At 47.8% G+C, this 16,054-nt stretch overlaps 1 pseudogene; it reads left to right on the top strand.

Annotated features, from left to right (window-relative positions):
* The first annotated feature begins 452 nt into the window (after positions 1 to 452).
* On the top strand, positions 453 to 14,192 carry LOC115118656 (stimulator of interferon genes protein-like; annotated as a pseudogene).
* Positions 14,193 to 16,054: the final 1,862 nt, after the last annotated feature.

Here is a 16,054-nt window from a genome sequence, read left to right as displayed (position 1 = left end):
AGTGAGGTCTGCACAACGCATCACCGGGGGCAAACTACCTGCCCTCCAGGACACCTACACCACCCGATGTTACAGGAAGGCCATAAAGATCATCAAGGACAACAACCACCCGAGCCACTGCCTGTTCACCCCGCTATCATCCAGAAGGCGAGGTCAGTACAGGTGCATCAAATCTGGGACCGAGAGACTGAAAAACAGCTTCTATCTCAAGGCCATCAGACTGTTAAACAGCCACCACTAACATTGAGTGGCTGCTGCCAACACACTGACACTGACTCAACTCCAGCCACTTTAATAATGGGAATTGATGGGAAATGATGTAAAATATATCACTAGCCACTTTAAACAATGCTACCTAATATAATGTTACATACCCTACATTATTCATCTCATATGCATACGTATATACTGTACTCTATATCATCTACTGCATCCTTATGTAATACATGTATCACTAGCCACTTTAACTATGCCACTTTGTTTACATACTCATCTCATATGTATATACTGTACTCGATACCATCTACTGTATCTTGCCTATGCTGCTCTGTACCATCACTCATTCATATATCCTTATGTACATATTCTTTATCCCCTTACACTGTGTATAAGACAGTAGTTTTGGAATTGTTAGTTAGATTACTTGTTGGTTATTACTGCATTGTCGGAACTAGAAGCACAAGCATTTCGCTACACTCGCATTAACATCTGCTAACCATGTGTATGTGACAAATAACATTTGATTTGATTTGATTTGATTTTGACGTATTCCACCCACACGAGTTGCTGGCTCCAGGTGGTGGGGTTGGCGGTGACGAGGCAGCGAAGAGCCGTCTCTAGGTCCTGATTGGCTCGCTCCGACTGGCTGTTAAATTGGGTGTGAAAACCAGAGGACAGGCTGGCCGACGACCCAGTGAGGGTGCAGAATGCCTTCCAGAACGAGAACTGAGGACCACAAACAGAGACCATGTCGACCGGAAGTCCATGGATCCAGAAGATGTGCTACACCATGAGCTGAGCCGTCTCCTTGGCTGAGGGTACCTTGGTAAGGGGAATAAAATGGGTTGCTTTAGAAAACCTATCCACCACCGTCAGTATCGTGGTGTTGCCATCTGATGGAGCAAGACCAGTAACAAAGTCCAGGGATTTATGGGACCAGGGGCAGTGAGGAACAGAGTGGTTGAAGAAGGCCAGCCGTAACTTGCCGCAGAGTCTCATTTTGTGCACACAGTGCAGGCGGCGACGAATGCGGAGACATCAGGAACCATGGAAGGCCACTAAAAGCATTGTCAGATGAAAGCCAGAATCCAACGGGAGCCTGGATGGCAGGTCAGTCTCAAGGAATGTGCCCATTCTAGGACTGGTGCAACGGGCAGAGCCTGGGACAAACATCCGGTTAGCCGGACCCCTCCCCCCTTACGAACCAGGCTTCCCATGGTGGCTCCTTGGGAGGAGACAGCATTGCGGAGCTGATCCGAGTCTGCTGGGTCAGTCACGGCCAGTTTGTACTATCAGGACTCAGGCCAAGACTCAGATGCAGACACAGGAGGCGGATAGTATGAGTATCAGAGTTTATTATAGTACAAGGGGCAGGCAAAGGGTTGTAATCCAAATCAGAATCAGGCAGAAAGGTTAGAACAGTGGGCAGGATCAGGGACAGGACAGGCAGAAAGGTCAGAACTGTGGGCAGGATCAGAGTCAGGACAGGCAGAAAGGTTAGAACAGTGGGCAGGATCAGGGTCAGGACAGGCAGAACGGTCAGAACAGTGGGCAGGATCAGGGTCAGGACAGGCAGAAAGGTCAGAACAGTGGGCAGGATCAGGGTCAGGACAGGCAGAAAGGTCAGAACAGTGGGCAGGATCAGGGTCAGGACAGGCAGAAAGGTCAGAACAGTGGGCAGGATCAGGGTCAGGACAGGCAGAAAGGCCTAATCCAGAGTCAGGAAGGATCAGGACAGGCAGAAAGGTTAGAACTGTGGGCAGGATCAGGGTCAGGACAGGCAGAAAGGTTAGAACTGTGGGCAGGATCAGGGTCAGGACAGGCAGAAAGGTTAGAACAGTGGGCAGGATCAGGGTCAGGACAGGCAGAAAGGTTAGAACTGTGGGCAGGATCAGGGTCAGGACAGGCAGAAAGGTTAGAACTGTGGGCAGGATCAGGGTCAGGACAGGCAGAAAGGTCAGAACAGTGGGCAGGATCAGGGTCAGGACAGGCAGAAAGGTCAGAACAGTGGGCAGGATCAGGGTCAGGACAGGCAGAAAGGTCAGAACAGTGGGCAGGATCAGGGTCAGGACAGGCAGAAAGGTCAGAACAGTGGGCAGGATCAGGGTCAGGACAGGCAGAAAGGTCAGAACAGTGGGCAGGATCAGGGTCAGGACAGGCAGAAAGGCCTAATCCAGAGTCAGGAAGGATCAGGACAGGCAGAAAGGTTAGAACTGTGGGCAGGATCAGGGTCAGGACAGGCAGAAAGGTTAGAACTGTGGGCAGGATCAGGGTCGGGACAGGCAGAAAGGTTAGAACTGTGGGCAGGATCAGGGTCAGGACAGGCAGAAAGGTCAGAACAGTGGGCAGGATCAGGGTCAGGACAGGCAGAAAGGTTAGAACTGTGGGCAGGATCAGGGTCAGGACAGGCAGAAAGGTCAGAACAGTGGGCAGGATCAGGGTCAGGACAGGCAGAAAGGTCAGAACAGTGGGCAGGATCAGGGTCAGGACAGGCAGAAAGGCCTAATCCAGAGTCAGGAAGGATCAGGACAGGCAGAAAGGTTAGAACTGTGGGCAGGATCAGGGTCAGGACAGGCAGAAAGGTTAGAACTGTGGGCAGGATCAGGGTCAGGACAGGCAGAAAGGTTAGAACTGTGGGCAGGATCAGGGTCAGGACAGGCAGAAAGGTCAGAACAGTGGGCAGGATCAGGGTCAGGACAGGCAGAAAGGTTAGAACTGTGGGCAGGATCAGGGTCAGGACAGGCAGAAAGGTTAGAACTGTGGGCAGGATCAGGGTCAGGACAGGCAGAAAGGTCAGAACAGTGGGCAGGATCAGGGTCAGGACAGGCAGAAAGGTCAGAACAGTGGGCAGGATCAGGGTCAGGACAGGCAGAAAGGTCAGAACAGTGGGCAGGATCAGGGTCAGGACAGGCAGAAAGGTCAGAACAGTGGGCAGGATCAGGGTCAGGACAGGCAGAAAGGCCTAATCCAGAGTCAGGAAGGATCAGGACAGGCAGAAAGGTTAGAACTGTGGGCAGGATCAGGGTCAGGACAGGCAGAAAGGTTAGAACTGTGGGCAGGATCAGGGTCAGGACAGGCAGAAAGGTTAGAACTGTGGGCAGGATCAGGGTCAGGACAGGCAGAAAGGTCAGAACAGTGGGCAGGATCAGGGTCAGGACAGGCAGAAAGGTTAGAACTGTGGGCAGGATCAGGGTCAGGACAGGCAGAAAGGTCAGAACAGTGGGCAGGATCAGGGTCAGGACAGGCAGAAAGGTCAGAACAGTGGGCAGGATCAGGGTCAGGACAGGCAGAAAGGCCTAATCCAGAGTCAGGAAGGATCAGGACAGGCAGAAAGGTTAGAACTGTGGGCAGGATCAGGGTCAGGACAGGCAGAAAGGTTAGAACTGTGGGCAGGATCAGGGTCAGGACAGGCAGAAAGGTTAGAACTGTGGGCAGGATCAGGGTCAGGACAGGCAGAAAGGTCAGAACAGTGGGCAGGATCAGGGTCAGGACAGGCAGAAAGGTTAGAACTGTGGGCAGGATCAGGGTCAGGACAGGCAGAAAGGTCAGAACAGTGGGCAGGATCAGGGTCAGGACAGGCAGAAAGGTTAGAACTGTGGGCAGGATCAGGGTCAGGACAGGCAGAAAGGTCAAAACAGTGGGCAGGATCAGGGTCAGGACAGGCAGAAAGGTCAGAACAGTGGGCAGGATCAGGGTCAGGACAGGCAGAAAGGCCTAATCCAGAGTCAGGAAGGATCAGGACAGGCAGAAAGGTTAGAACTGTGGGCAGGATCAGGGTCAGGACAGGCAGAAAGGTTAGAACTGTGGGCAGGATCAGGGTCAGGACAGGCAGAAAGGTTAGAACTGTGGGCAGGATCAGGGTCAGGACAGGCAGAAAGGTCAGAACAGTGGGCAGGATCAGGGTCAGGACAGGCAGAAAGGTTAGAACTGTGGGCAGGATCAGGGTCAGGACAGGCAGAAAGGTTAGAACTGTGGGCAGGATCAGGGTCAGGACAGGCAGAAAGGTCAGAACAGTGGGCAGGATCAGGGTCAGGACAGGCAGAAAGGTCAGAACAGTGGGCAGGATCAGGGTCAGGACAGGCAGAAAGGTCAGAACAGTGGGCAGGATCAGGGTCAGGACAGGCAGAAAGGTCAGAACAGTGGGCAGGATCAGGGTCAGGACAGGCAGAAAGGTCAGAACAGTGGGCAGGATCAGGGTCAGGACAGGCAGAAAGGTCAGAACAGTGGGCAGGATCAGGGTCAGGACAGGCAGAAAGGCTAGAACTGTGGGCAGGATCAGGGTCAGGACAGGCAGAAAGGTCAGAACTGGGAAGACTAGGAAAACAAAAAATAGAGCACAGGAAACATGGGAACACGCTGGTAGGACTTGACAGGACAAAATGAACTGGCAACAGACAAACAGAAAACGCAGGTATGTATACACAGGGGATAATGAGGGGAGATGGGAGACACCTGGGGCGGTCTGGAGACAAGCACAAAGACAGGTGAAACAGATCAGGGTGTGACACACAGACACACAATACAATTACATTATGATGTCATTACCAAAGTGTTTGGCATATTGATAACATACTACAAACAACAAGAAAAATAACAATCCTCATTAAGGCCTGCTGGGGCAAGAATGCACAAGTGGTCTATCCAATATGTCTCTCTGTGGAGAAGTAATTTATCCCAATCTCCTCCCCTACATGGCCTTCACCAATTCAATGCCCATATAACGCAAGGCACTTAGTTCATGATTATATGGCTGTTGAAATGTCTGGCAACCTTTCAAGAAGTTGTGAAAATGACAAAAGGGACAGGTGTTACCTGATTATTTGTATGTTATATCTCTCATACTAAGTCATGGTGCTGTTATGTCTGTTCCTCAGATGCAACAGTTGGGAGGGGAGGAGAGTCTGGTCCCTCAGCCTCGTGGGAGTCTACCCAAAGTCGGTGCGATAGGATTGGCTACCATGGTGATGACGGCCATCTTGGTTTTGGAGCCTGAGAGCTTCTTCAGACACGTTGCAGCAGCGATACTCATCCTGACTGTGGGGCCCTCGCTGCATGGAGTGTTTCTTCTCATAGAGGAATGTCTTCATCATGCAACTACCCGGTGAGGGAACTTAACTTCCATACTCATAGTCATACTCATACCCACAAAACATGGTCGCTGAATAAATAGATCAATATTTACATATTACCTGCCTCCCTCTCTACCTCTCCCTCTCTCCTTTTCTCACCCCTCTGTCTACCGTGGTGGGAGGCTGGGTCAGATGGTGACAGCCTGTGTGGGTGTGTATACTCTCCTGGGTGTGGGGTTGGCAGCGCTGCTGTTTGGCCTGACTGAGCCACAGCCCTGGAGAGACCAGTGGAGCATGGTGGTCTTGGCCTGTGTCCTCTACCCTCTACTCAGAACCCTGGGAGTACTGGTGAGATAACAAGAGCCTGATCTGGAACTCTCACACACAATATGAACCAACACAGAACCCTGCGTGTCTCCAGCAGGGTTGGGGGTGAATTCCATCTAAATTCCATTAAATTCAGGATGTTCCCTGAAGTTCCAATTCCAGATCTTTTGAATGCTTTACAATGAGGACAATTTGGAATTCTGCATCGACTGGAATTGAAATGGAATTGAACCCAACCCTGGTCTCAAGGATGGTTTTAATCATCAGTCTGGTGTGGGTCTCCAAACCCTCTCCTTTAAGCCACTAATAACATAGTTTAGCTTCCTGAAGCCAATTATACTGAACGATACTGTAGCTTCCATGCTGCTGTAAAATGCTGACTGTGTGTTAGTGGGATTCTTGTTAGCTCACCAGAGTTGTGGTTTTTGATTGCTCATCATGGTTGTGGTTTCAGTAAATCCCAGTAAATATTTTTATACCAGATTCCCTGCATGTCTGTCTGTGATGTCTGTCTGTGAGTAATTCTGCATGTCTGCCTGTGAGTAATACTGGTTATTTCCCGGTTGATGTTTCTCTCTCCCATATCCAGGGTCCGTCTGAAGTGGAAGTGTCAGAGATTTGTGAGGAGAGGAAGATGAACGTGGCTCATGGCCTGGCTTGGTCTTTCCACCTGGGCTACCTCAACCTGGTGTTGCCTCGTAAGTAGACTACCATCAGCTCACACACACAAAGAAAATCATAACCTCTGGATTTGATGTAGATTAATCACAACGAACAGTCAGAGAGAAGGCTGTACTTATTTTGACAGGGGCATTTATTAAGCTTTTTTCTGTAACGTAACAAATACTGTATCATGTCAGCTGTGTGTATTTGTTGATCTGTATTTTTGTGGTAGGTTTGGAGGGTTCTATAGCAGAATTCCGTGCCTCACACACGGCAGGTCCGTTTGAGACCAGGGGTTCCAGAAAGCTCCTCATCCTCCTCCCTCTCAACGCCAACATCGCTCACAAACTGGAAGATGAGGACACCAACATCCGTTTCTATGACAACCTCCCTAACACAGAGATCGACAGAGCAGGGGTCAGGGGGCGTGTCTACAGGCACAGTGTCTACAGCCTATTGGACGAGAACAGACAGGTAGGTAGGGATTACCTTACAGTCAGTCACCTTCTCGAACACTATCCCAAAGTGAAATGCATTACACTGGCACCACCATGTGGTCAAACAGTGAATCAACAGTGAGTGGTTAAGAACCTCTGGAAAATACTAAAATAATGTGGAAAAGCCCAACACGTGCACAACGTGGCCAAATGTGTGCACAATCTATAAACCCATTTGCAGATTTTTTGGGTTGTTGCACTGAATTGCATAATCCCAGTATTCCCTGTTTGTGTGTGTGTGTTAAATCAAATGTTATTTGTCACATGTACCGAATGCAACAGGTGTAGTAGACCTTACAGTGAAATGCTTACTTTTTTAAAATTAAAAAATTAAAAAATTCTGGAAAGTAAAAAGAAACTGAAGCAATATATATTTTTTGAACAAATAAAAAAAATGAAGGAGCAACAATAAAATAACAGGAGCGAGGCTATATACAGGGGGTACCGGTACAGAGTCAATGTGAGGAGGCTATATACAGGGGGTACCGGTACAGAGTCAATGTGAGGAGGCTATATACAGGGGGTACCGGTACAGAGTCAATGTGAGGAGGCTATATACAGGGGGTACCGGTACAGAGTCAATGTGAGGAGGCTATATACAGGGGTACCGGTACAGAGTCAATGTGAGGAGGCTATATACAGGGGGTACCGGTACAGAGTCAATGTGAGGAGGCTATATACAGGGGTACCGGTACAGAGTCAATGTGAGGAGGCTATATACAGGGGGTACCGGTACAGAGTCAATGTGAGGAGGCTATATACAGGGGGTACCGGTACAGAGTCAATGTGAGGAGGCTATATACAGGGGGTACCGGTACAGAGTCAATGTGAGGAGGCTATATACAGGGGGTACCGGTACAGAGTCAATGTGAGGAGGCTATATACAGGGGGTACCGGTACAGAGTCAATGTGAGGAGAGGCTATATACAGGGGGTACCGGTACAGAGTCAATGTGAGGAGGCTATATACAGGGGGTACCGGTACAGAGTCAATGTGAGGAGGCTATATACAGGGAGTACCGGTACAGAGTCAATGTGAGGAGGCTATATACAGGGGGTACCGTACAGAGTCAATGTGAGGAGGCTTTATACAGGGGGTACCGTACAGAGTCAATGTGAGGAGGCTTTATACAGGGGGTACCGGTACAGAGTCAATGTGAGGAGGCTATATACAGGGGTACCGTACAGAGTCAATGTGAGGAGGCTATATACAGGGGGTACCGTACAGAGTCAATGTGAGGAGGCTATATACAGGGGGTACCGTACAGAGTCAATGTGAGGAGGCTATATACAGGGGTACCGTACAGAGTCAATGTGGAGGCTTTATACAGGGGGTACCGTACAGAGTCAATGTGAGGAGGCTATATACAGGGGGTACCGTACAGAGTCAATGTGAGGAGGCTATATACAGGGGGTACCGTACAGAGTCAATGTGAGGAGGCTATATACAGGGGGTACCGTACAGAGTCAATGTGAGGAGGCTATATACAGGGGGTACCGTACAGAGTCAATGTGAGAGAGGCTATATACAGGGGGTACCGTACAGAGTCAATGTGGAGGCTATATACAGGGGTACCGTACAGAGTCAATGTGAGGAGGCTTTATACAGGGGGTACCGTACAGAGTCAATGTGAGGAGGCTATATACAGGGGGTACCGTACAGAGTCAATGTGAGGAGGCTATATACAGGGGGTACCGTACAGAGTCAATGTGAGGAGGCTATATACAGGGGGTACCGTACAGAGTCAATGTGAGGAGGCTATATACAGGGGGTACCGTACAGAGTCAATGTGAGGAGGCTATATACAGGGGGTACCGTACAGAGTCAATGTGAGGAGGCTATATACAGGGGGTACCGTACAGAGTCAATGTGAGGAGGCTTTATACAGGGGGTACCGTACAGAGTCAATGTGAGGAGGCTATATACAGGGGGTACCGTACAGAGTCAATGTGAGGAGGCTATATACAGGGGGTACCGTACAGAGTCAATGTGAGGAGGCTATATACAGGGGGTACCGTACAGAGTCAATGTGGAGGCTATATACAGGGGGTACCGTACAGAGTCAATGTGGAGGCTATATACAGGGGTACCGTACAGAGTCAATGTGAGGAGGCTATATACAGGGGGTACCGTACAGAGTCAATGTGAGGAGGCTATATACAGGGGGTACCGTACAGAGTCAATGTGAGGAGGCTATATACAGGGGGTACCGTACAGAGTCAATGTGAGGAGGCTATATACAGGGGGTACCGTACAGAGTCAATGTGAGGAGGCTATATACAGGGGTACCGTACAGAGTCAATGTGAGGAGGCTATATACAGGGGGTACCGTACAGAGTCAATGTGAGGAGGCTTTATACAGGGGGTACCGTACAGAGTCAATGTGAGGAGGCTATATACAGGGGGTACCGTACAGAGTCAATGTGAGGAGGCTATATACAGGGGGTACCGGTACAGAGTCAATGTGAGGAGGCTATATACAGGGGGTACCGTACAGAGTCAATGTGAGGAGGCTATATACAGGGGGTACCGGTACAGAGTCAATGTGAGGAGGCTATATACAGGGGGTACCGTACAGAGTCAATGTGAGGAGGCTATATACAGGAGGTACCGTACAGAGTCAATGTGAGGAGGCTATATACAGGGGGTACCGTACAGAGTCAATGTGAGGAGGCTATATACAGGGGGTACCGGTACAGAGTCAATGTGAGGAGGCTATATACAGGGGGTACCGGTACAGAGTCAATGTGAGGAGGCTATATACAGGGGGTACCGTACAGAGTCAATGTGAGGAGGCTATATACAGGGGGTACCGTACAGAGTCAATGTGAGGAGGCTATATACAGGGGGTACCGGTACAGAGTCAATGTGAGGAGGCTATATACAGGGGGTACCGTACAGAGTCAATGTGAGGAGGCTATATACAGGGGGTACCGTACAGAGTCAATGTGAGGAGGCTATATACAGGGGGTACCGTACAGAGTCAATGTGAGGAGGCTATATACAGGGGGTACCGTACAGAGTCAATGTGAGGAGGCTATATACAGGGGGTACCGTACAGAGTCAATGTATGTGGGCATCAGTTAGTCGAGGTAATTGAGGTAATATGTATATGTAGGTAGAGGTAAAGTGACTATGCATGGATAATAAACAGAGAGTAGCAGCAGTGTAAAAATGGGGGTGGGGGGGGACAATGCAAAAAGTCTGGGTATCCATTTGATTAGCTATTCGAGAGTCTTTTGGCTTGAGGGTAGAAGCTGTTAAGAAGCCTTTTGGAACTAGACTTGGCGCTCCTGTACCGCTTGCCGTGCGGTAGCAGAGAGAACAGTCTATGACTGGGATGGCTGGTGTCTTTGGCAATTTTTGGGGCCTTCCTCTGATACTGCCTGGTATAGAGGTCCTGGATGGCATGAAGCTTCGTCACAGTGATGTACTGGGCCATACGCACTACTCTCTGTAGTGCCTTGCGGTCGGAGGCCGAGCTGTTGCCATAGCAGGTGGTGATGCAACCAGTCAGGATGGTCTCGATGGTGCAGCTGTGTAACTTTTTGAGGATCTGAGGACCCATGCCAAATCTTTTCAGTCTTCTGACGGGGAATAGGTGTTGTCGTGCTATCTTTACGACTGTCTTGGTGTGTTTGTGGGAGAGGCTGTTATCCTGGCACCACACTGCCAGATCTCTGAAGTCCTCCCTATAGGCTGTATCATTGTTGTCGGTGATCAGGCCTACCAATGTTGTGTCGTCTGAAAACTTAATAATGGTGTAAGAGTCGTGCTTGGCCATGCAGTCATGTGTGAACAGGGAGTACAGGAGGGGACTGAGCACGCACCCCTGAGGAGGCTCCGTGTTGAGGATCAGCGTGGCAGATGTGTTACCACCTGGGGGCGGCCCGTCAGGAAGTCCAGGATCCAATTGCAGAGGGAGGTGTTTAGTCCCTGGGTCCTTAGCTTAGTGATGAACTGTGAGGGAACTATGGTGTTGAACGCTGAGCTGTAGTCAATGAATAGCATTTTCACGTAGGAGTTCCTTTACTCCAGGTGGGAAAGGGCAGTGTGGAGTGCAACAGAGATTGCATCATCTGTGGATCTGTTGGAGTGTTACGCAAATTGGAGTGAGTCTAGGGTTTCTGGGATAATGGTGTTGATGTGAGCCATGACCAGCCTTTCAAAGCACTTCATGGCTACAGGTGTGAGTGCTACGGGTACATAGTCATTCAGGCTGGTTACCTTAGGGTTCTTGGGCACAGGGACGATGGTGGTCTGCTTGAAACATGTTGCTATTACAGACTCGGTCAGGGACAGGTTGAAAATGTCAGTGAAGACAGTTGGTCAGCGCATGCTCAGAGTACACGTCCTGGTAATCCGCCTGGCTCTGCAGCCTTTTGAATGTTGACCTGTTTAAAGGTCTTACATTGGCTACGGAGAGCTGATCACAAAGTCATCTGGAACAGCTGATGCTCTCATGCATTTTTCAGTGTTGCTTGCCTCGAACCAGCATAGAAGTAATTTAGCTCATCTGGTAGGCTTGTGTCACTGGGAAGCTCACAGCTGTGCTTCCCTTTGTAGTCTGTAATAGTTTGCAAGCCCTGCCACATCCGACGAGCGTCAAAGACGGTGTAGTACAATTCATTCTTAGTCCTGTATTGATGCTTTGCCTGTTTGATGGTTCGTCAGAAGGCATAACAGGATTTCTTATAAGCGTCCGGTTAAAAATCCCGCTTCTTGAAAGCAGCAGCTTTATACTTTAGCTCAGTGTGGATGTTGCCTGTAATCCATGGCTTCTGGTTGGGGTATGTACGTACAGTCACTGACGTCATCAATGCACTTATTGATGAAGCCAATGATTGATGTGGTGTATTCCTCAATGCTATTGGCAGAATCCTGAAACATATTCCAGTCTGTGCTAGCAAAACAGTCCTGTAGCTTAGCATCTGCTTCATCTGACCACTTCCTTATTGAGCGAGTCACTGGAGTTACGCACGCCTCTATGAAGAGGGAAAGCAACACCCTGCTACAACTCAACTCTCCGTGAAGTGAAAGAGGTATGGACTGTAGGCGTGAGTAAGGATGACAACAGGCAGAATGTGGTACCGTTTACAAGGACTTTATTCCTTTACACAGTAATATGGGGAAAAGAGGCTGGACGGAACCAAAGCAAAGAAAGTAAATCTCAAAGCCCCCTCTCCTATCTTACCTGCCTAACCACTACTTACCTAATTTAGCACCACCTGGTGCCCTAACCAAAATACAGGGGGTGGTCCGCCCAGGTCTTACCTATTGTGCCTAGACAATGAATATACTACGGGTATATGTATGCCCGTGGGCCTCTTGCCTAAGCACTCCCTAGGTGCCTTCCCCTTCCCCCCTGGGAACAACTGAAACAGGAGAACAAATAATTTCTCAAACAAACTAAGAAACAAAGGACATCAAATAAGCTCTATCTGAGCAACAAACTCACAGAACATACCAAGTGCTACCAACAACTAACATAGTAAATTATCCACATCCATCAGCCTCCTCTCTCAGCAATGACCTCCCTCACATTCAATCTCTCTGCAATGACCTCCCAGCAATGACTTTCTCCTGAACAGAACACTGGCTTTTATATAGCTTCAGAATGAATGTTTAACTGGAGACAGCTGCATCTTGACGAGGAGGCGGGATCAGCTCTCCAATTAGCCATGGAGTCGACCAATCAGCTGCTTGAGGGATTTCAGGAAGCCATTTCCTGAAATAAACACATGCAAATACACAAACTACAACACATAAACTGGGGAACGTAACACTGGTACTTCCTGGTTTAGTTTTTGCTTGTAAGCAGGAATCAGGAGGATAGAGTTATGGTCTGTTTGTTATGTGTGTGTTTGTCTGTAGGCCCATCACTGTGTGGTGGAGTATGCCACCCCTCTGCTGACACTGTATAAGATGTCTCAGGAGAGTAGTGCAGGGTTTGGGGAGAGGGACAGGAGAGAGCAGGTGCTGCTGTTCTACAGGACTCTACAGGACATACTGGACCGCTCACTGGAGTGCAGGAACCGCTACTGACTCATCCTGCTCAACGGTTAGATGTCTGTCTTTCAGTCCGTTTGTCCGTGTGTCTCTCTGTCTGTCCGTCCTTCTCTCTTCCTCACTCTCATAATATAAGATTGAATGTCCTCCTATGTGCCTAATATTACGACCTATGTAATTTCGACCTATGTAATTTCTACTTCTTGTAGATGAGCATGAGGATGACCCTCACTTCCTGTCCAAGGCTATTCTGAAGAACCTGGATCAGCAGGAGAAAGAAGAGTTCTATGTTCTCCCTGTCAACCCTCAGCCTGAGGTGGACCACCCACTCATCCCTCCCGCCACGATCCGCATAGATGACATGCACCAAATTGAGCCAATGAGCAGTGTACCATCACTCATGATCAGTCATGATATGCCGCGTACACTCAGGGAACCAGACATCCTTTCTCCATATGGTGGGACAGGTCTAAGGAGATAAACACTCACTTACATTTTAGTAGATGCTCTTATACAGAGCAATTTACAGGAGCAATTAGGGTTAACTGCCTTGCTCAAGGGCACATTGACAGACGGTCAAATCTTTGTTAGTTTACTATGTTTGTTTGTTTACTATAGTTAAACACTGGATGTTCGGGTTCTCAATGCAAAAAAAAAAGATATTATTATACAACATAATTAGTTCTAAGGAAACAGTAGAAATACAATATATCCTGAACTGCTTAACTGAATATGAATGCTAGGTAATACATGTCAAGGAATTTAGGTTGCTACTGGTGTGTAGCTGTTTTTTTTGTTGCAGGATATTGTTAATTGTGTAATACAGTCCTATATTGGCTGTAACATTTAGTGTTGTTTATCTGTGATCAATTTGTGTGTCATGTATGCATAACTGATGTAGGCTTATAATAACAACCCATCTTATTTCTTACATTGTCTGCATGTTGTTCTATATTCTCCTAAGCTCTGTCATTTATCTGTCCGTACTGTGTGTACACCGCTATGATGGATTTACATGGTTTGCACAGAGGGAATGTGCATGCTTGAACCACGGTGTGAAGTAAACAGAGATAGAGAGAGAGAGAGAGATTCCATCTTTGCATGCCTGGCCGGGGCTAGGGAGTGAGCTGAGAGCTGAGCCTGGGCTGATCATTCAGAGGAGAACAGAGCCTGAGCCACAAGTTATCAGGCATGTTATCTAGCTACAGTCAGTACCATAGAAATATAATTAATTGAATGGGCTTGGATGCTCTAACCCTGGCAATTTGACTGGTAAACTCATGGGTACACTCACAATGGCTGCCTGGTATTGAGATGTGATCATTTTCATGCTATTTTGGAACGTTCTATCAACTGATGCTGGATTGCCATGGTAATGTAGAATGTTCATTAAAATAATGCTAACTGATGTGGCACATGCAATGGAATGTATTTCCTGTAATGCTAGTTGAATTGACTCAACAAATCACATCACAGATTGAAGGGTACACTTCTTGCTTTTACTTCCTGGCATGGGTCTAGGTCGAAAACATACAGGATAAGACAACAAGGTCACAAATCTGGGACCAGCACCATTGCTAACTAGCATAGCTAAGAGTTGTTGCAAAGAGTTATAAGATATTATACAACGGGTGGGTCTAATCCCGAATGCTGATTGGTTAAAACCGCATTCCAGCCGGTGTCTATTCCACAAGTTACCTCCGGCTAAATCTATTACGTTAAAATGCCTATTTACTCTTTTTCCATCTGACTGCGCAATCCACTTTCTCATCAGCCTAGCCAAGCAATTTATAAACTTGATCTCCACTATAAAAAGCATCTAGACATTATCTCACATTTCTTTTCGATTAACATTTGGTTTTCAACAGCGGAGATTTGTATAAACCTAGCTGTCTGTCTCTCTGACATTTACAACATTGTTTCAATATTCAAATTGGATCTCCAGCTGTCCCATAGTAATGAACGTGTCAGGAGTCTGGACGGGACAGACAGGCAGTCAACGTTTCTCAGCCAGTCGAAATCATCAATAAGCTGGCATCATTTTTTATGGATATAAACAAAGAAATGTCAAATGAAAAAAGGTAGAACAAAATGAAATGCAGCTAGTTTGCAGTCTTTCCAGCTTCAGTTTGAAGTCATTGTGTTAGTTGTGTTGCTGGCTAGCTCCTCTGAACAACAGGGTACTGACTAGGGAGCACATTTTCTATGCCCGGTGAAATCTGGCATCATTAGCCCATTGTTATGGATGTATCCTAATAAATGTCTCTAGAAAACAGCTTAAACAAATGCAAATGCAGCTACTTTGCAGTTATTCTGGCTGCACTTTTGACGTGACTGTAAGTTAGCCGTAGTTGGCTAGCTAGCAGGCAAGGGATAAGAACGTTACCAGCCAGTATGACAGTGGAACATTTAGAACAAACTACTGGGTCAGTCCATAGATACAGAACAAAAAGACTGAATGACTGGGTCTCGTCTCTAGAAACCGAACCAGCCGGCTTGGGTAGCAACCCTAGATTTGTGTCGGGACTATATCTTGTGGAAAGATGAAATAGTGTAAATAATTAAAATAAAATAATGTAAATCATTATTGAAATATGTTGGTAACCCGTTGTATAAATGTGATAATACCTTCGAAGCCGGTGTTTGGAGGATATATTGGCACGGTGAAACAAAGTGCATATGGTGTCTGTGTGTGTTAGGAGCCTTAGGGCTCTAATCAATCCGTATCATGGATGTTCAGCGTTATAATTTAAAGGCAATGGTCCCGCGTTAGCGGAGACTGCATTCACGGGCAACGCTGCATATGTCTGCTCAATCAGAAATTACCTTTCAATTTCTATCTCACAGTCTGCAACCCCTGAGGGATTGCCGTGTTGAGGATCAGCGTGGCGGATGTGTTGTTACCTACCCTTAACACCTGGGGGCGGCCCATCAGGAAGTCCAGGACCCAGTTGCAGAGGGAGGTGTTTAGTCCCAGGGTCCTTAGCTTAGTGATGAGCTTTGAGGGAACTATGGTGTTGAACGCTGAGCTGTAGTAAAGGAATAGCATTCTCACATAGGTGTTCATTTTGTCCAGGTGGGAAAGGGCAATGTGGAGTGCAATAGAGATTGCATCATCTGTGGATCTGTTGGGGCGGTATGCAAATTGGAGTGGGTCTAGGGTTTCTGGGATAATGGTATTGATGTGAGCCATGACGAGCCTTTCAAAGCACTTCATGGCTACAGACGTGAGTGCTATGGGTCGGTAGTGATTTAGGCAGGTTACCTTGG

Source organism: Oncorhynchus nerka, linkage group LG6 (genome assembly GCF_034236695.1).
Source record: "Oncorhynchus nerka isolate Pitt River linkage group LG6, Oner_Uvic_2.0, whole genome shotgun sequence".
In the NCBI taxonomy this organism is placed as follows: domain Eukaryota; kingdom Metazoa; phylum Chordata; class Actinopteri; order Salmoniformes; family Salmonidae; genus Oncorhynchus; species Oncorhynchus nerka.
Note: the sequence above shows the minus strand (reverse complement) of the source record. Positions and strands in the feature narration are given on the sequence as shown.